Source organism: Cupressus sempervirens, chromosome 4 (assembly GCF_028749045.1).
Source record: "Cupressus sempervirens isolate cs-2001-9-10 chromosome 4, ASM2874904v1, whole genome shotgun sequence".
In the NCBI taxonomy this organism is placed as follows: Eukaryota; Viridiplantae; Streptophyta; class Pinopsida; order Cupressales; family Cupressaceae; genus Cupressus; species Cupressus sempervirens.
Genome location: NC_143121.1, coordinates 854,431,267 through 854,453,912, shown reverse-complemented (window position 1 = coordinate 854,453,912; position 22,646 = coordinate 854,431,267). Strand labels below are relative to the sequence as shown.

The 22,646-nt window shown below is 35.7% G+C and overlaps 1 pseudogene across 1 annotated transcript in view; it reads right to left on the bottom strand.

Moving 5' to 3' along the window:
* Positions 1-11,663, bottom strand: part of LOC149564076 (uncharacterized) — a 46,660-nt pseudogene extending 34,997 nt beyond the window's left edge. Inside the window, exons 1-5 of the transcript XR_016364156.1 lie at positions 10,845-11,663; positions 8,889-10,014; positions 8,029-8,435; position 7,805; positions 7,046-7,738 (exon numbers count right to left, since the gene is read on the bottom strand). The product of XR_016364156.1 is annotated as an uncharacterized LOC149564076 (transcript). The remainder of the gene's footprint in view (positions 1-7,045; positions 7,739-7,804; positions 7,806-8,028; positions 8,436-8,888; positions 10,015-10,844) is intronic.
* Positions 11,664-22,646: the final 10,983 nt, after the last annotated feature.

Here is a 22,646-nt window from a genome sequence, read left to right as displayed (position 1 = left end):
TGGGTTTTTGAGTTGAGTCAAAGCTATTGCATCAACATACTTGATCACATACTAAACACAATTGCATCTACATGGTATGATAAATTCCATTGTTAGATTTAACTTTAATACATGCTAGAATTGCATTTATTTCAATTCAAGGTTAATTCCTAAATGGGGGCTTAACCAAGACAAACCTCCTCCCCTAACATTTTCCTCTTCTCTCTGGTGTGTAGGCATAGGTTCGGAAGAGAGATATAGTTGCAGATCCAAGGATCCATTCAGAAGAACTTTCTAGATCCACTTTCTTTTTTGGATTTTGATATTCTCAGGTATAGGTTGAAGTTGACCTATAACCTACAGTTCAAAAGTATATTTTTAGTTGCAGATCTAGAAAGCCCAATAGAAGATTTACCAAACCCAAAAATCTTTTTGTTTCTGGGGCAGTCAAGTATAGGTCGAAGTCAACCTATACCCAAGTCGGCCTATACCTAGAAGCACAACAAAGAACTACTCATTTCAGATTTGTAAATTGTAGGCTATGAAGTATAGAAATTAGGCCATTCTAGGACTCCGACGGCAAAAAATTGGCCTCAAAATGTTCCTTTTCCACTCATTTTTCAGGTGCACACATTCCTATCTCCTTTCTTTGCATTTACTTTCATAGGTTAGATTCATCTCTTCCATATCATTTATGACTCGTTCTCTTAGGGAAAGGAAGACACCACATTCCAAGATCCTACACTGTGAAGATCATGAATTGGCACCTTACCTTGTGCTTATCCAGTTTCCTTTGCTTCAAAGTTGTGGATCTTCCTACATGTACCTATAATTTGGTGAGTGATCTATCCTAGAATTTCTCACCATTTTATATGTTACAGCAGTTAATGGATTTCAGTTCATTTTGGTTATATTGATTTTCTAATTAGAATACAGATGTATATTTTGTTCTGTCAATGAAAATAATATAAGGAGAAATTGTATATTTATATGTGAAAATTTGGAAATAAATTGCTGATACATATTTATGGTATTAAGATAGCAAGATATTATTTCAATGACGTAGATATCTAATCCATCCATGTTGTGGATGCAAAAGGAGAAGCATCCCACAAGTGAGAAAAGAGTATCATCAGTGTAGGAGCACACAAGCAAACAGTGAAAGTCAGGAATGCCATACAAGCTAGTACCTCGACCACTATCAACTCCTTAGAAATAGACATGTGGTAAGTGGATATCTAGGAGGTCTACTTTTCCTAGGCATAGAGTTTGCTCATTGATTTAGTAAACAACCTGGAAATCATTATTTAATTATAATATGTATATATATATAATTTAATTGTCCCAGGAAGGAGAACCAGACTTCCTAGTATGTATGTGTGTGAGTGTGTGTATATCAATATGACTTATTATTATTTTGTTCACATCTTGCATTCTCATGAAATTAATTTCTGATCATGTAGTGATCAGATGTTAAGTATAGCATGTCTTTTGTTGGGGAGTTCTTGCTGGTGGTGGCAAGAGTAACTCCCTCTTGCCACATCAGCTAGGAATTGCCAGTCTAAGCTAAGAAGCTCGGGTAGGATAAGGGTAGCCCATGTTTTCTTGCAAATTTTAGAAAAAGTAGCATGTGTAGTGATTTTTGTGTGAAACATCATTTGTTTTGTCTTTTGCTACAACTGTTGGTATGACTCTGAGCTAGTCGTTATCACTTGCTGCTCAATTCCTCCTTAATTGTGCATAGAAAGTTCAAAGCAATCGTGTTCTTGCTGCGATTTATCTTCAACTTCAAATGATAGATTTATCAAAGGATGCCTGAAGTAATATTATATTTCTTTTTTGGATGATTATGCAATAATGTGGGCTATGGTTGAGTTGATGTCTTCTTTCGGAGATTTATGTGATCGTCTCTTTATATACATAAAAGATGTGTTTCTGAGTCATGATTGATATACGTATGCACTGCATTTTGATTTTTTAACAAGATAGAATCTCTGCTATCATTATCTATATCATCATGTAATTGCTTCTGAGTTTGCATATGGTTGGGAAATATTTCCTCTGCATCACGACATTGTTATTTATTTGGGGCCTCATTCTGTAGTAGATTAATCTAGAAGCTAAATATTTTTCCTGATTACAAATCTTGTGTAAATTCCTCATACATGTCTTTATGATTTTTACACATCGAAGAAGTAATAACTTATTTCACGCAAAGAAATTGATAATCTATGTGATTGTAATGAATCCAAGTCTTGGTTAGGATAGAATCAACGAGGCTAAGCTTTTACAAAATAATCCTAGTTATGGTGTGCCCTATCAGGTCCCTTTTGGTTTGTTTAATATTTCTCTCTGGAAACCAATCAAGTTTTGTGTATGAACCTGAGCCTGTGGGGTTTAATTTTTTAACCTTTTGGATCTCCTTAAACTTGTAATGGACCAAACCGGTTAAGATATATCCCTGGGATGGGTAGAACATAGACTTTTATAGAGTCTTACCAGCAGAGGTTATTGCCATCAGGATTGAGATATCTGATGTAACGAACCAGGATTTCCATGGGACAACTTTGGTGGTGACATAGACCACACAGGTTATGTGCTTGTACTTTCAAAACCTTGGCCAAGGTGGCACTATGCTACAGGTAGTATATGTCGGTCACTTGAACCAGTAGTTAAATGTCTAGCTAGGAAGGTCACCAGTTAGGCAAGGATGTCTTTAGGATGACTGGTTAAGATGGTTGTGGGATCTACAACAAGCCTTGGATGAAAGAAAATGGAAACCATACTCATGTACTCCTGGGAAGGGTTGGGCTACTTACGCTGGAAGTTGTGTGGCTGACAATTAGTCATAATCAAAGGATCCATGGTTGGGTGGTAAAAGGAACCTGATGATACTCTTTCACCCATGATGGACAAATTTCCAGGAAGGAATAATTGAAAAGATCAGTATGTTCAGGTTCTAATTCTATTAATTTATTTCTGTTAAAGCAATATTTTCTTTTCTTAAAAGAATTTATTCCTGGAAAGTATTTGTGAAAGTAAGTTAATTTCTGCTTCATGTGAACATCAGTTAGTAACTATATTGAAATGTTAACTATAATTCTTTCCATGCTCTTAGGAAAATGAATCTTAGTTGTTAAAGTTACCTTTTCAATAATATTAGCTTTACTTTAATTTTAATTATATAAGTAGGATTCAGTTGTGACAAAAGTGACTTGATATCCATCAACTCAAGCCCCAATAAATTCAAAGAATGCATGTACTGGAGAAACATAAACATAGTTAAAAATTCTCATAATGTTTCAATGTAAATAGAACATCACTACAAAAAAAATTATGATAAAGTCCCTTTGAATCATTTTTGAGTGAAAGAGTTGGGGGAAGGAATTTAGTTAAGATCCATGTGGATGTTAGTATGTTGTGTATGCTATGAAATATTATAATATTTTCCTCTTGCAAAACTCATTTGATAAACATTTGGACATATAGATAAAGGATACACAAAATGTAAATATATTAGATGGAAATAATTGAAGTGAGCTTGCAAAAGTTTAAAAAATCTATAAGAAATTAATTAGTGAATATAATTCATTCAAAAGGCATGACAAAAATATTCATGCGGCATGGTCTATGGAGAAAGATCTTTAATCTAAGTTACTCGGTATGCCCTTAAGGCATCCTCCGCTCATATTGGTTACGTCTGAGTATAGGTTTGCCCAGGGATACACCTAGGCATCTTGGTACACTCATGAGTCAGGTAAGAACTTGAGTGCACCCAGAGGCACTAGGTGACAAAAAGAAAGGAAAAAAGACAAATTTTTACACTCTTTTTAATAGCTAGTGGAATCCCTTGTCATATAAGAAATTTGATTACAAGGAAGGGATCTAGGAGTGGAGACCGAATCAAGAACTTCAACGACTAAATTTGTCACTATTAGTATTAAATGCCAATTGATAAAGATAAATATTAAATATTTAACTATGTTCCCCCAAGTTTCCAGGACGGGGACAGCGGGAGACAGCAGGACGGGTTTCTGGGATGGCAAACTTTTTTGGCAATTTTGGGGATGGGGGGGGAACGACAAACGGGGACGGCTATATATATAGGGAAATTTTAAAATATACACTAAAATTTGCAAATATACATGTCATTCTTATGAAACTAGGCACAAAATTTGTACAAGCTAAAACATTATAGAACCTTAACATACACCATTTGAATGCCATCTAGAAAATAATAACCGATTTTAGTACTTAATTGTCAATATGCATATCGATATGTGAACTAAAATATTTAAATATAAGTTTAGTATTGAACAAGATCATAAAAATCTGGAAATCTAAATATACCCAAAGGCTAGAGGGCTGCCATAAAGTTTCATCATCATGTTCAAGTTCAACATAGAAAACAAAATATAGAAAAATGAAGCTAACTGCTACTAAAGCTCTTGGAAGCAAAAAAATCACCTCCTCTTCTTGCAAAATGAAAACCCCAGCCAGCTGCAACACACTCCAACTTCACAAGAAAAACCAAACAAATGACAAAACAACAATTTAACGTGGTTCTTTTGACCTTTTAGGGCATTTGGAGGGATGGAGCCCACTAGACGACCAAGTAGGGACAGACAAAATAAAAAATTAGTTTTAATTTTTTTTTAAGCTTCACAAAAGACAGGGACGGCCAGTCATCCCCGATACAGTTAGGGGACTTGTGGACATCCCTTTTCTATACCAGAGACAACCAATCATCCCCTTTTTTCTCCCATAAGTCCCCAAGTAATGGGGACGTCCCCTGCATTTTTGGCCTAATTGGGGACAACTAGGGAACGTCCCCTACCCATCCCCCCATCCCTGGGATGTCCCCATCTTAGAAACATGGGCTTTTTGGCCGAGGATGCGTCCTCGAGGTACATAGATATTTAATTATCAATTGACATTTGATATTTAATTTTATCACTACCATTTTGGCATTTGGCTTTGATCAATAATTAAGCATCATAGAACATACTATCAAATGAATTTGGTTTTACAATTCTGTATATTTCTTTATTTTGTGTATATATATATACCCAAGGGCCAAAAATAATGTTTGTACCCATGTGCCCAATTCTAATTCCTGTATGGACAACTTAGTCTCTAAGTAGCAAGTACAATTAGAATTTTGGGTAGTGACCTACTTCTACATAGCACGATTTATTTAATTGTGAATTCAATATCATACCACTATCCACATATTGTTACAAGCTAGGGTTACAGCCACTAGACTTATAGAACACGTGAGGCAGTTAAGCCATGTCACGAATCCCGAAGGGGAACGTTGGCAGTTAGTAAAACAATCCCCCTTCCAACATTACCCGAGGAGAATTGAACTGATAACCAAGCTTTGATACCACTTGTTACAAGCTAGGGTTCTCGTTGCACCAAAAGATCGACTTGTCAATGCCCAATACAACCTCTAGACTTAGAACATAGGAGGCAGTTAAGCCATGTCACAAGTCCCGAAGGGGAACATTGGCAGTTAGTCCAACACATATTGCCTAGATATGTGCTTTAGAAAAAAGACGATGTTTGTCATTATAATGCTCCTTGGTAGCTGCAAAGTGAATCCAAATTGTTCATCAATGAAAATGAACATGAGCTTATTTTGGTAGGAAACAATGAGAGTTAATATGCAAAACCTAGCTACTAGTTATGCATTTTATATGGAGGGAAACAAAAATTGTTGACCTTATCTATTCCTAGTTGTACTCATGCCCAAGAACTAGTCTTGATCCCAGGTTTACAACTCTCCTTCCCTAGGTTAGATCTACATTGACAAAAGTGAGTCATTTGCTTCTAAAATCCAAAACCTAATTTGGGGCCAACTTTACCTTTCTTTATGACAATTGTGTGATGACTCAAGTTACAGAAGCATTTCATTTACCTTGGTGTTGTGCTTAAAGGTGTAACCCTAGTTCATCCTAGGCATCCAATCGTTGCATGATAGACCTAATCCTAGAGCTATCATATTACCATGCCAATGTATTATTAGAGTATCTTAACAGAATATTTACATCTAAGGCATCTCAAATGTTTGAGTGCTGTCCTCAATCTGTCATCTAGTCATTGACTTGGCATTCTTCTTGGCTTGACATAAGGGAAACAATTATCCTTCCTAATTGTAAACTACAAAATACAAGAACCAGCTTTTATGCTAGAACAAACTGAAAACATCAAGGCAAATTAAAAGTGAAACTCTAAAAGTTTGCAGAGACTGGGTCCATAGGTACATACAAATCTGTAAGATGGATCAGATTTGAAGCCACTGAAGTTGTCTAAAATCCATAGATGGCATTATACTTATTCCAAGGACCTGACTGATTTTCACTGATATTTCTGTGCCATATGCAAATCATCTTTTGACATGACACAGCTTTCCAACTAAATACTATTTATGTATTTCCCAAAAGCATTTTATTCTCCCTCTCAATAAGAGTAGAGGGTTGTATATTTTCCTTTTCAACTAGAAATGCTTCAAAAGAAAGCCTTCTGATTATTTATTTAAAAAGGAATTAGTATTGTAGGGAAGCTTGGCAACAAGCAAAATGTCACTAGATTTTAACCAGTGGTAATATTATTTTCCAAATAATTGAGAACTCGTATGAATGATAAGTCCTTTGTGAAACAGAATACTTATATAGACAAAATGATCCCATTACTGATGAGCTCAAGGAAATATTAGAACAGCTTACAATAGGGCTTGCAGAGAAGTGATGAACAGGACTATTTTCTGCAGATGCAGATAATATTTATATGTTTTGGTCTCGCTCGATGTGTGCGATTCTCATCATAGAGATTGCAATTATAATAACTAATTTAGGGACAGGCCTTTGTAATCCTTTATAGTAAAACAAAAATTGGTACTAAATTTTAAACAACAAAATCTACTAAATCATTCAATCAAGCAGTAAAATTCACTGCCACCAACTCTTAGACTCTCAGAGTGAATTAAATATGAGAAAGATATAAGCTTTTGGAACAGAAAATTTCAGAACACTCTTTTCTGGTTAGAGACAGTATCGTTTACCTTCAGTCCACTAATGCAATTCCATACACCTTCATCTCGATTGTGATGCACTTCAATTACCAAACTTTTCAATCCTTCCAACACTTCTATACCTGCAATACTCTGCAGCTGATTACATTCTCTAGTCTTGATGTGCTGGAGACAAGGTAAATGTGCAAGGCTTGGTAACTCTCTTATCCCTTTACAGCGGTCTATTAATAAACTTTCAAGCCCTGTCAGATTAGCCAACCCTGATATTGTTTTCAAATTGCCACAATCGTACAAGCTAAGAAAATTCAGAGTCGCTACCAGCTTTAAGTCCACTTCAGCTAGATTGTACATGCGTGAAAGCTTGAGTGATTCAAGAATGGGACAGATCTCTGTACTGATTAACAACTTTGATAAAGGTAAATTGTCAAAATGTATGGCTTGAAGACTATTCAAGCAGCTGCAGGTACGAGATTTACAGTGAGCTGAATCGTTGCTATTGTTCAGACACAATTCCCCACTTAATGAGACATTCCTCAACACCAATCTTCTAAGACTGTTGAGTTTTCTAAGTGACTGTGAGAAGGGCCTCCCTTCAGTGCTTGTGGTCTTGAAGGATTCATTTATTTGTAGAACTTCCAAATGATTGAGCATTCCTATTAAGTCTGGAAGCCTTTGCAATGAGGGACAATTATTAACCTCCAGTTCTCTCAATTGGAAACTGGCCTAGAATTCACAATATATTTCCAAAAACAAGTTAGTACTTATCAGTAACAATCTTTCCAAAATGACTCTTCTGAAATGTATCTTCTCCAACAGGGTCTAGGTAGCCATCACATAAATTTGCAATTTCTTAATATTGGAAACAGTTAAGTAGGCTGCCCAGTGAATAGCTGATCACATTTTCCAGTGATAAAATATGGTCAGTGATAAACTGTGCAGACCTACTGGTGTTTTCAAATTGATTGAGCGGAGAAAAGAGAGATTCAATTTACAATAAAGAAATATAGCATAACTGGGTATCACTGTGCTGGTTCTTGTTTTGGCTTCCTTGTATCATGCTCCACAATTGTTCTAGAAGACCTTTAACACTAAAGCCATGGAACCTGGATGGAAGAATGGTCCGTAATTGTTCCAAAGGTCTCAGAACACTTAAACCATTCATGCTTTGCAGAGGACTACTCCACAATTGTTCTACAGGTCCATTAACAGTGAACCCATGCAATTGTCGCAGAGGAATCCATAAAGGAATGCTCTTTAATACACCATCAAGCTGAAGCCACAGGAGGGTGTTTGATTTTTCAGCACTGCCACTTAAGTTTCCTTTAAAATATCTAATCCTACAACCCATGGATTTGTCCCAAATTGAATGGAAACACCTGCTATTTGTCTCTTCCAGGAGTTTTCTGAATCCTTTTTCTTCCTGCATGTAAGGATCGACATTAAATTTTTGCTTTGTTTAACAAAACGAAATTGAAATGATTTAGTATTCAAGTTACCTTCTTAGAAGCACACTACATGTTAGATATTTCTGGAAAATCAGCTCAAATCACTTATCCTTGAATACGGACTCAATAGTGAGATCTATCTCAAAGACAGATCATGTATCCTTTATGATAGATCCAGAAGTGATATCTAAAGCTTCTCACACTAATTGTGTTGTCAACTTGGTTACAGAAATTTTTACCAATAATTCTAGCCTCATCTCTTTACAGTGTCAAGCCTTTGCATTCAAGAGTGAGGGGATATTCATTTTGCCACTGAGGAAGACTTGATCCTCCATGAATTATTTCCAAGTCATTCAACTTTGCCAATACACGAAAAGCCACTTGACTATTAATTAATTAATTTTCAAAACATAAACAAAAAATCATACCATAGGTCTAAAACTTTGGTGCTGCCACAGCCGAGGAGGACCCAATTCAACTGCCATTTGTCTTCCTAGATAACGGAGATGGTCATGCATTCTGAATGGAAATTCTAACTCCCACATAGTATGCTTAACCCCATCTTCGAGAAGCTCAACCAGACACTTATCTTGCAGGGTTTGAAGTGCATGCTCAGCACTCCATCCCGACCACTTCCATATTCTAATAGCCACATCCTTATCTCTAGAAGAAGAGAATAACTGAAAATCTCCCTCCGTTCTGAGGAAGAAACATGCAATATCTATGAAAATTTGTTTCTCCTCATTATCTAGACCATCAAAGCTGATCTTGAGCCTTTGCATTATATCCTGAGGAAGGATTTTCCTAATTTTGTTCAATTCTAACTGCCAATAACTCTTATTACTAGCATAAACATGGGCACCCAAAACTTTGAGGGAGAGGGGCAAGCCTCCACAAAATTGAACGAAGCTCTGCACCAAATCCTCGTAGCCAATAGTAGGATATGGTTGATGAAAAGCATGCCAACAAAAGAGCTCATTGGCATGATGTGTATCCATTCCCTTTACATTGTAACAAATATTGATATCTGCGCGTATTAACACCCTCTGGTCACGGGTTGTGACAATGACCAGACTACCAGGACTCACAACAATATTAGTCAAGAGAGCATCTAACTGGTCTGGGTGATCAATATCATCTATGATGATAAGGAAGCGCGAGCTGCTGCATGTGGACAGACGATGTCTGAGATAGTTTGTTCCTTCAATTATATTTGCAAACTTGCGATCCTCATCCAGGAGGTCTTTCAGAAGCTGACTTTGGAGGAGGTGCAATTTACCTTGTTTTGTTGCTTCTCTCACATAATCGAGAAAACATGACGCATTGTAGTCTGAACGCTTAGAATTAAAAAACTCTTTTGCCAGGGTTGTTTTCCCACATCCTCCCAGTCCGAAGATGCCAACCAACTTCCCTTCTTCTTCCTCTGCCTGTCCACAATACCCTTCAAAGTCTTCTACGAGTTCAGTAAGTCCTACTGGATGTTTCGCTACATATAAAGGTTTTCTCTTTTGGATCTCCTTCACGGCAGCAGCCACTATTCTCTGACACAGACTGCTGAAAAAGAGATTGTTATTCCAAGGCAACGCGTGAGGAAAGAGTATAGGAGGTTAAAAAGATATGTTGTATTAGAATGCGCATTTGTGAATCCGTGGTGTATAACACTCGAGAGTAAAGATGGTTTACTCTCGGTAATCCATTCATTCATCTACGGAAAAATCATATTAATTTTGGCAATTGATGAAATTGTTAAACAATACTGAGCTGGGATCCATTTTTTCAGTTGTCGAAGGGGTTGTTTGCAATTTTTTGAAATAGGAAAAATCCAGAAAGCTAGAAAACAATTTTTCAGTCGCATAAAGTGATTGAGCAGTCAATTTTGAAGATCTATGAACTTTGCGATTGATAAGATGGATAACTTTAAAATACCATGTGATTGAAAATATTAAATGGTATGATTCGGGTAAACACATGATATTATACAGTCAAGTCAATTCAGGACAGGGGAAGGCAGATGCGCCTTTATTTTTAAAATGATAAAATTTAAACAAGATAAAATAAATGGAATTTAAAGGCAAGAGCCTAACTTGTGAACCTCTTGTGGGAGGTCTTGGGCACATATAAATAATGAATTACAACAAATAATAATTAATCTAAGCTTCGGCCGTTTACCACCAAAAAAAGTCACGGAAAGCCGGAGGAGCAACCTCAAACAACCCCTCAAACATATTAAATATTAAATACAAGAGAAAACCAGAATAATGGAAAACAAGCGTATCAATCACAGAGCCTTACTAATTAGCCTTAAGGGGGCTGTTATGCAATTCTGAGAACGCTGGACAGTAATTTATTTTAGAAAAATGAAAAATAAAATTAAAATATCATACTTGTTATGCTTTTTGAGTTCAAAACCAGCGAAATGCGACGCAGAGTGGAGAGCTGTTCCCCACTTCTCCAATCTGTCTAGATACCTCCCTTTCCTTTTGTAGTGAGAAAATGCTTTAGCATAGGTTCCCTGATGGATGTGGCGAAGCTCTGAAGGTTCCACTTGGTAAAACACTGGAATAAATAGCGCCTCCGTCTGTTGCAACATTAAGACCAGCTCGTCCAGACACCACTTGGATTCTGCAAATCCTCTGGAAAAGATGGCGATTTGAACGCAAGATGAGCAGATGACATCTTGAATTGTACAAGATAATACACTCGCCGCCTTGTATTTCGCCAGAATCAAGAAATGCTCGGTGCCCGCTATTACGAAGGGACTCGTATATTTGTTTAGCCAGAGTTTCTTTGACATCAGGGCCGCGGTGGCTAATAAATACATCGTACGATTTTGGACATGTAGCTGCCCTTTTCCTTCCAGTTCCTTCGCCGTCTTCATGTGGCACATATTGTTCTTTAGAAGAGGAAGAGGAGGAGGAGGCTGCCATTAGCCGAGGAACAGAGCTCATTGAAGTCAATTTCGAAAATTTAAGATCGTCATTGCAATATAGAGCACGGATTGCACTGTCCTGTGTTAGATTGATTGACTAAGTTGTCTTAGGTCAAGAACGAATCTCCTATAAAGTCTCCTCTGTTTTGGTCAAAACTGTAAATTTAATCATCAAAGAGTGCTGCACATCTGATTTTCAAAGGAGTCTGCAAATTTTGCGTGCTCGACGATCCTGTGCTGATTTTTTTTTTTTTATTGAAACAAAGCAAATTTACAAAGAATAACAGCTACATGAGGTAGCTGGAAGAGAGATACAACATATAAAACAAATCACTACAAAACAACTGGCATTACATTGAAAAGACATGACAAAATACTTTGCAAAGGTCCATATGGCAGTCATTTTGAAGCTGATTCACTTGGTCTTTAAGTTGTTGCTGTATGGCCGACGGATTCCTTTTAGATAAATCTGATATTTGAGACAATAAAAAAGCAACCTGAAAAACTACATCAGAGTATAACATTAAGATGCCTCTTTCCTGCAAATAATTGCCTGAAAAAATAGCACTGCATCTAGTTTTCCAAATATGTCTTAGGATAACTTGCCTAATAGAATCGGCAATAACATCCTTATGAAGGCCAAAACCAAGGAGAGCTTCCTTCCAATTCCATTTATGGTGAAAAATAGCTGAAAAGTTTTTAAAGATAACATTCCATTGCTTTTTCACATAGGGGCAGTCCCAAAATATATGTTTCATATTTTCCGTATACAAACAAAAAGGGCATCGAATTGGTTGCACTGCAATGTATTTTAATTTGTCACCAACAGGTAATTTGTGGTGTAAAACCTTCCAGGCTAGCAATTGTGAATCTGTATCAGCTTTGAATTTCCAAACTTGTGCACTCATATTGATCCATCTCTTCATACTAAATCTGCATTTCCATTTCTGATTGAGACGAGGGAGGATAGACCAATGAGGTAAGGAGCTCAAATATGCTTTCTTAAGTGGAAGATGGTTAAAATGAGATGTAGAGAACCATTTCCAGTCTTTAAAAAAGTTGCATTCTCTTGGAGTGCAGATTTTAATGGACAACTCAAGAGGAACTAATGACTGTACAAATATGATAAACGGCTTGTATTTGTTATCTAGAGAAAATTGGTTTTTAATCTTCAGCAATGAAGCCCACTCAAAAGTACTAAAGTCCCAAATGTCCTTAAAGTTTCTCACACCTTTCTTGAACAAATAAGAGGCATGCTTTGGAAAGCAAATAGCAAGGGGTAAGTTGTGGTATTGAACCAGCTTGTTCCACCAAATGGAAGAAGAAGCAAAGCTGAAACCATGTTGCAAAGAGGAATCATTCCACTGAAGATAACGACAAACATGTTGCCAAGCCTTCCAAATGGATTGCAAGGGAACAGAAGCCTTGATTTTAAAAAAAGGAGCCATGATGATCTTGTCAAGCCAATTGATTGCCTACCATTTTTTATTTGCAACAGCCTGCAACACACGATTACGAACAAGAATTTTCCATGGTTCATCTCCTTTAACAACTCTTAGTATCCATTTTGCAACGAGACACACCCCTTGAGTCTTAGGGTCAATAATTCCCAACCCACCCCTATGCCTTGGTTGAATGCAATGAGACCAAGAAGCACCAATAAATCCATCATTTCCATCCCATTTAGACCAAAGGAATTTTCGAATAAGTTTGTTCAATTCTTCATATTTCCTCTTTGATGGCATCCAACATGAGGAATAGTAAACATGAGAAGCAATGAATATTTTATTTGCAACTTGTATTTTCCCTGCTAAAGATAGGAATCTATAATTCCAATTGAATAATTTCTCTTTAAGTCGATTGAGAAACCACTTCCACATGTCTGAAAGAGAAACTCCAATACCAAATGGAATGCCCAAATATCTAGTGATCTCACCATGCCTAATATGCCTCCATTCCTTAGGAATCCACTCTGGAATCTGCTCAGAATGGGTCATCATAAATTCAGTTTTACTATGGGCCAATTGGGAGCCAGAAACAGCACAATATAATTCCAATATATCCAACACATTATTTAGCTCTGCTTCAGAATTTTGCAAGAACAGCATGCTGTCATCAGCAAAATGAGAGTTAATAACCAACTGATTTTGAGGAATGGAAATCCCTTTGATGAGATTCAAATGGTTCGCACCATGAAGGAGGTATCCCAAGGCATCAGCTGTAAGAACGTATAAGAAGGGTGATAAAGGGCAGCCCTGCCTAATGGATCGTTGTAATTCAAATGGTGTTGTCAAAGAATTATTAATCACAATTTGAGCATTAGCATCCTGGAATTTTAACATGTTTTTGTAATTTAGGTCCAAAGCCCAACCAATGAAGCATTTTAAGAATGAAATCCCAACGAATTCTGTCATAAGCTTTATCAAAGTCTAGCTTAACCAACAATGCATTTTGCCCCGATTGTTGTGCCCATTCAATAGTCTCCCAAGCAAGCATAAGGCTATCCAAAATGAATCTGCCTTTAATAAATCTCGTTTGTTCAGGTCTAGTGATACTTTGAACCACTGGTTTGACCAAGACTAAAAAATCATTCATCAAACATAACTAAAACAAGACTAAAATTTTAAGAAATTACTGAAAGAATGATTATAAAGAATTTTTTTCATAGTATTGTCTATATCTATCCATTCGATGTTTTGGATCATATTGAATGAAGGAATGAATTTAAATGAGATACAGTTATTGAATGTCGTAAGAGTTACAATATTGACATATTTTTATATTTCATTTTGTTTTAACTTTTTTATTATGAATTTTGATTAAGAAGTTTGTTTACTTGATCAATTTTGTTTCTTTAGAATTATTTTTTCAAGAGTTAAATTAGATTGTTAGTGCTCAAAGTTTAATTTACAATATTAACATGTTTTCATATTTATTTGTGAGAGTTTTCTATTATGAATCTTGATCAAAAGTATGTTGACTTGTGAAGTTGAGGTAGGAGCATTTTGGGTCTTTGATCAATCTTGCATCAACAAAAAATATTTTCAGTTTTCTATACGAGTCTGTTGTTTGCGAAGTAGTCATTGTTGCTTTTGTTCTCATGTTATGTGCAGTTGTCATCTTGAGGACCTACCCTTGATCCTTGCCCTGAGTGCGCAGATTCGTATGTTGGATATTTCTCGAGCTCTGTGTCGATCTTTGCAATCCTTTTTCTATTTTTTTCACCTTGCATAATGTGTTGACCCAATTGGCGCAATTTCTATTGCTTATGTGGCATCTTGCGCAATTAGGAACTAAATCCTAACACATGTATGGACCTGTTGTCAAGAGTGCATAGCTTTATATGACCATTTGCGTGGGTTTTTTAAATCCTCCCAAGTATGGTCCTAAATTGTAATTAATGTTTGGCTAGCCAACCTATGGCTTAGCTGGCTATAAAAGGAAATTGATTAGATGTAAAGAAACAAGAAAGATAGTCAGGAAGAATGGTAAGAAGATTAGGAAGGTTGGAAATGGGAGTTAAGGCTCTGATTTTGTGTATTTCTTATTTTGTTTAAGGCCACAATCTAGAAAGCCTCATAGTTGGGCATGTTGTGGTTATTCTATATGTGAAGTGAAATAATTACACCTAGAATATGTTGTATCTGGCCTTGTGTACTACATGGTCTCATTTATAAAATGTGTAGCTTCCATGTGTAGATCTGAGTAGGGGTAGAAGGTTGCAGGTTGAGTTTTTCCCACATGTTGTTGTAGGGTTTTTCAAGCCCCTCCCTACATCAGGTGGTATCAAAGTGAAGTTCTTTCTTGTGGGTTGGATCATGGAGAACCTTATTGGATTGGTTGTAGGATGGCAGATTTGAACTCTAACTTATAACGTATAGAAGGTTACGATCTTGCATGAACTATTGTCAAGATGCTTTGCAATAGAGGAAATGTAGACAATCTTATAATGGACATGTTGAGGCAGATTACAACCAGGTTAGAAACTGTGGAGAAAATGCAGAGAAGAGGTATACATCTTGAAAATGTTATTGATGAAGAAGAGCAGCACCTAATCCTAATCCTGAACCAAAAATTGAACAAGATGAAGAAAGGCTCCTAAGAGTTATGTTTAGGGAAAATGCTAGATCTACTATTGAAGTTGCTTATTATGATGGAAGACTTGAAACTGATGTAGTATTTGATTGGATCTCCAAAATGGAAAAATACTTTGAGTATGAAGGTACTCCAAATAATAAGAAGGTTAAGATAGTAGTCACAAAGTTGAAGGTTTGTGCTTCTCTTTGGTGAGATCATTTATAAACTAAAAGACAGAAAAGGGGAAAAGAAAAATCAAAACATGGATGAAGATGCTAGAAAAGATGAAGAAGAAGTTTCTTCCAACAAACTACCAAGTTAGTTTGTTGAGAAAGATGTGAAATTGAGGCAAAAAGACATGACTGTGAAGGAATATACTGAGGAAATATGTAAATTGGATATCAAATGTAGACATGTAGATCATGAAATTGAAAAAGTGGCTAGATACTTGAATGGCCTGAGGACACCAATTCAAAATGAGTTCAGTTGTGTTAAGATGGATAGTGTAGAAGAAACATATCAATTTTCTTTGGAGACTAAAGAAAGATTGGCAAAGAAATGTGATAAAAGACAAAGAGGAAGAGGTGGCAAATTGAAATGAAAAAGAGGTAGAACATATGGAGAAGGTAATAGATCTAATAGTGCAATACCAAATAAAGGAAATTCAGAATGGAAGGAGGAACCTATTGGCAGAAGAGGTAGCTATACTAGTTACATTAGGAATAATAATGGTGGAAAAAGAGAAGAGAGGTCTTGCTTTAGAGGTACTTGTTACAATTGTGGAGAAGAAGGGCATAGGGCATTTGAGTGTACTAACTTTGGTAAGAATATTGGAGGTAGTAGCAGAAATTCTTTAACTTATGAAGAAGTTGATGAAACACCTAATGAACCTAAAAATGGTGAGAACCTAATGTTGATAAGGATCTTTTGGAATGAAGAAGATGAAAAGGAACCTATTTTAAGGAGAAGTCTGTTCAAAACCAAATGTAAGATAGTTGGGAAATGTTGCAAAGTAATCATTGATAGTGGAAGTTCAAATAATTTGGCATTTGAGGAGTTGGTTAACAAATTGTAGTTGCAGAGATTGAGACATCCTAAGCCTTAGCATGTTGAGGAGTATAAATTACTTGTAAATGAGCAATGTCTTATTAAATTCAAAATTGGAAATTATCATGATGATGTCTTGTGTGATATTATGCCTATGGATTATTGTCATATTCTTTTAGGTAGACCTTGGTAGCATGATAGACAAGCTTTGCATGATGGTAGATTGAACCAATACACTATTTGATTTAGTGGGAAGAAATAAATATTATTTTCTTTAATGGAAAGGTTTGATGAAAGGCATTGTACCACAGTCAGAGTATGCTTGGTTGAAAGCAATAAGTTTGCAAGAGAAATAAAAGAACATAATGTTTGTTATGCTTTGATTCCTAGAAAAACTAAGAAACAAGATGAATTAGAGCATGTGCCATAATTGAACCTTTGTTGACTAAATTTCATGACATCATTTATGATAATGTACCTAATGGTTTACCTCCTATGATAAGCATAAGTTGTTGTATGGATTTGATGTCTAGAGCTAGTTTTCCTAATAAAGCACCACATAGGTTAACTCCTAATGAAAAGATTGAGCTAAATGTTGGAAATAAAATGCAAGGTAGGTGGCTAAGAGGAGGGTGGTGAATCAAGAACCACTTAAACTTTTTCAATTAACCCACTTTTTTAAGTTGTCTAATCTACTTGCATGCAAGAAACATAAAGTAGTAAAGTAACAACAACATAACACAATATTTGGTAACCTAGAAACCCTCCAAGTAGAAGGTAAAATTAGGGTGGGGATGACACCCACAATGCTTCAATACTGTAGTAATAAAGTTGGCCTGTTAAGGCTTATAAATGATCACTTCTAGTGATCTTACTCAGTTAAGAGCAATAAGCACTATTAGATCCACTAAGTTACAAGATTTGGGACTAATGCACCTATTAGGATGAATTAGTGGATTAATCTCTGAAATACAACTCTGATTGTTGATGAAGATCCTTTGAAGTAAACTGATCACCTTACTATGATAGATGAGTCTCTTCCTTTCCATGAAATGCTTGTAACCTTCAAAATCTGCTCTTCCATGTTCGCTAATGTTCTTCAATTACAATTCTTACATATCATTGGATAAACAAAGTACTTCATACCTATATCCATCCAAATAATTCCTTCATAGGTCAGCTACAACATAACTAATTCTAAAAATAATTACAAAGTTGGCTTAGTGTTGTAACTCAGGTCCAATGGCTTACTTGGGCGATGCTAAAGATACTCAAGAAACATTGTCACCTTGGTTAACTCTAGCACTCGATTGATATTAGATGCTCGGTTCATGTTGATCACTCGATAGATACTTCTGACTCAGCTTGCATTGTTCTGCCAGCTTGATTATCACCTTGGAAGAAAATTGCTCTGCTGACTTGGTTCACATTGGAGCTCAGTAAACATTGTCAACTTGGTTGACACTACAACTTGGTGCAAACTATCAACTCGGTTGACACTACAACTTGTTGTGAACTGTCAACTTGGTTGACACTACAACTTTCTACAAGGTTAACTTAGATTGCTTGGTTCCTTTGTGAGCTCGGTTAACACTACATACTAGTAACTCAGTTACTATTGTCTTTTCATTATGACTAAGTGTTTTGACACTAATTGACAATATATCTTTCCATGAGATTACCGATCTCCCCCTTTGGCTTTAGTGGCAAAAACACTTAACATGCATAAGATCTTCAAAACTTCCTCAGTTAAACTCCCCCTTTGAGTATGCTTTGGTCTGTAGCTTGGTTTGCACTAAAGACTCTGCAACTCAGTTTGAACTAAAAACTTTGTTTTTTGCTTTTCAAAATTGTTTTTGTTTTTTTAATTTTCATATATCTTTCCTATTGTACATATTTCCCTTTACATGTATATAAGTTTGTACGTTTACTTTCTCTATATGCTTTCCCCCTTTTTACACCTTCTTTCCCCCTTGTTTTTTTTACCAATGTCAAAATATTTACAAGGTTATACCAAAATGAGAAAGAAAATCATGGTGTACCTTCAAAATTATAGACAAAGTCTTGTCCTAGTTATACTGTAGCACCTCCAAGATGTGTAGATCAATCTGAAGCTCTGTTGATAACTCAAGCATGTGATTTGTAACTAACAAATTCATGTGTTTGACCAATGTCATTGTATGATCCATTATCTTCTACATGGTGTCCATGCATGGAAGTATCATACTTGGTATATCAATCAATGTTGCTCTTATTCTGGCCACTTCCCTTAGTAATTCTAACTAAAGATCTGTCAAAAATATAGTTTTTGCAAAATGAATGGAACTAGAGCTTGGATTGAGTGCCAACTGATTTGTACTATCCTTCATGTCCATCTCAATCTTGACTAGTTTCTCTTTTATTTCCTTGGTAAAGTTAGTGGAATCACTTAACTTTATAAATAAAGATACAAGATTTTTTATTGTAATTTCTAATATGCAAATTAAAATAGATAGTTTTACTTGATCTATTGCTATCTTTTGTGTTATACTTTGTAACACTTTATTCTCAAACTTCCTTTCATCTTTCATAAGGAGTTTATCCTACCTATCAATGTCCTCATTGAAATTGTGTACAATATCAGTTAATTGATCAATGATAGGGGCTTTATCATTTACCTCTATACGTAGAACATCTACAAATATTTCTTTGATGTCTTTCAAAACTTTGCTTTTATCTCTGTCAGCCCTTAGGAGTTGTTTCTTTTCTCGTTTCTTCCATAGCTCTCTTAAGATATCCATTTCCTCAACAAATAGATTGGATTGGTTCGAATTCAAGATTACAATATCCTCATCAAGATCAATGACATCAACTATGTGTTGAAAATAACAATGGGAAAGTAAGTTTGGGGGAGGGCAGGGGGGTGGGGGGGTGAATCAACACCTAAAACTATTTCCTCTAAAACATATCACTAACATCCATCTCATAACTTTAACATATAAACTGAAATAACTTAACATGCATCACATTCATAACATAAAGTAAATAACACATAACACAATAAATTTGGTTACCCCAAAACCATATAATGAGAAGGTAAAACTAGGGTGAGGATGACACTCACATATCTTCACTACTGCAGTTGTAAAGTGTGTCCAATTATGGCTACAATGTGTTTGATCATAATCTATGATCTACCATAGGAAAGGTATGCCCTGTTAAAGGCTCACAAAGACTATTAGGTCTCACCTTGTTAGAGGATTTAAACTTACACTAAAGTAGGCACTCAGTTAAGAGATTTAAAACAACCTGTTAGGACTACTTGTTTAAGAGATTTTCTCTTTATCACCTATTAGAATGATTCAACATTGTGATCTTTTAGTTAGCACCTTTCTACTTGATGTCAAATCTCATCCTTACTATTTAAACCTTGATCCTCCCAATCAAATATGTCTCCTTTGTCCTTTCACTTCTTTAATCTGGTCTTCTCAAATTGATTCTACAATGCATAACTCTATCATAGCCATCTAAACCACCATGAATGCCCTCTAAACTATTAGCATTTGTCTTCTTTCACACTCATCAACTTCTTAGGGTTTAGACTTCTTGAATAAGCAATGGTGGTGATGAATTAGGTAAGAATCATCAGCTGAGGTTAATCCTTATTGTCGCCTAATGCTTCCCTTGATTTGGTTGGTTGCATGTATTATATAGGGATTCGTAATATGGCTCCATACTTATCTTATACAATCATAAAATATGATTATGTCAGCCCAAAAATGGTTTACATAGAATTTTGTACCATTACAAACATCTATGTCATAAATTGTTCACTTGGTATCCAAAGGCTCTAATGCTCAGGCTTCACTGTGCTCTTAACATTATAACTCAACTTCTGAATAGCTCGACACACTCTATTTTCTTGGCACCAAAATCACTCAACACATACTATTTACTTGGCTTTTTCTGTTGGCATGACACCTTAATGACTCGACACGCATTGACTACTCGACACCTACTAGTGCTTGGCACTAACTATCGTATTACTCAACATGTACTATTTGAACAATTATGCTCAAAAATATTTGATCTTTGTTGAATAATGACTAAGTTTTTTGTCACTACGTTGTCAAAACCGATCTGAGATTAAAAATCTCCCCCTTTGACATGAGTGGAAAAAATACTTTGTCATCGTCTATACATTCTTATCTAATGCATAAGTCAGAGACTTCAATTCAAAACTTCAAAATTGCAAAATTTACAAAATTGTTGTCTATCTTCCATACCTTATTACTCCCCCTGAGTAAATGATTCATTTTTGTTTATGTTTCTTCATTCATTACTCTTGCTAAGTAGATATTCTACCTTGATAAATTTCCTTCAAAATTTCATATCCCCCTTTTTTGACATTTATATCATTTGGGTTATACACTTATAGTGTGTTTGTCCAGGATTGGTTTGTGTAGCTCCATAATAATCTTCAATGTTGAATCCCAATTATCACATGTTGCATCTAATGAATGAATCTATATTTCAAGATTAGCAACTAGGTCAACTAAACCTTCATGAGTAGAAAGTTGAGAATCTTTCTTCGTCAAAGTATTTACAAAGGCTAGTTCCTTGTGTAACACTTCCATGTGAGCTATTGACATTGAATGGATATTGATTAGAGTAGATATGATATTGGCATCTTTTGCTTGCAACTCGGCAAGTCTACTCGAGGTCATCAATAACCTCTGAAAGTGTATCTGATTATAACTAGGAGATAGTTTTAAAGTAATACTTATGAGTTGTAGATCTCCTTACAACTGGTCAATAGCCTGTTGATTTTTCTTAGTGGACAAATTGACATTGCATAGCTTTGTGTAAAGAGTGAAAATGTTCTCTAACACCTTTCTCACACTTTCCATTTTGGGTGCAAGATCAACCTGCCTTAGTGTAATAACACTAGATATATTCTCTAAAACCTTTGTATGAAATTTCCTTTCTAACCATTCTAATAATTTGACATTAGAATCTAGGTCTTCATCCTTTATCTTGTCCACAATACTGATAGGTTGCTCTATTATAGGCTTGTCTTAATTTATTTCTGGGAGACTAAAAGAATCAAAAAATATGTCTTTGATCTCATGTAAAACTTTCTTTTTCTTATGCTCCCTCCTTAAGCTCTCTTGCCTCTTTTTTCTTTGTAGGGCATCTTGAAGAATGCTCATTTCTTCAATTGTGATTGTATTCAGATCAAACTTTGGTGACTCAATCACTTCATCTAAATGTATATCCTGAAATGATGTAACTTTAGCACTCTTGGGTGTGCTAGAACTCGGTCTTGATATCCACAATGGTGCAACATGTGTACTCAACCTCTGAAGAGTGTGATTGTTGTGAGGAGATGTAGAAACTGGCAAGATAACTAGAGTTTTTATTTCTATTTTCTCCTCTAGTTTAGTAGTCATCTTCAACTCTTTAGTCTTATCTCTTTCCTTATGGACTTCGCCCTATGATGGTGGAATAGGTATAGGATTTCCTTCCTAACCCTTATACACTTATGTTCCATCCTTCTCAACTTTCACTAGAATTGATAAACCTAAACTGTTTAGGATTGGCATTGATTTATGAATAGGTTGTGATGATGCCTATTTCATCTAAATGATAATTGTTGGCATTGTAGATGGTGTTTGAGTTGTAACACCCTTCTATTCCAAGTTTACACTCTGACCAATTTGAAGATCCTGTGTTTCCTTATCCTTAATCTCTATAGTTGGTGGGGGCACATTTGTTGTTTCTCCCCTCCAAATGCAACTTCTACCTAATGAATTTCATCCACTCTCATCAATATAGGATTACTGCATAAAAGTGTTGCATTGGTAGATTCTTGTAGAATTTTCTTCAATTCATCTCTAGTCAAAGGATTGACATTCTTTGTTGTTTTAGAAGGAACATCCTTAATTCTCACTAAGTCCTACTTGTATACGAGGATTAGTAATGCAAAGAACACTAAATATCAAATTAAAAGTATTCACAAAACTAAATAAATGTAACTTCAAGATAGACTGAGATGAGCTCTCAATTGAGAATATGAGTCATCAATGGGCTCTCTCAATGAGAAGCTCTCTTGTTGAGTTGCTTTGTCTAATTAGATAAGATGTATGCTCGA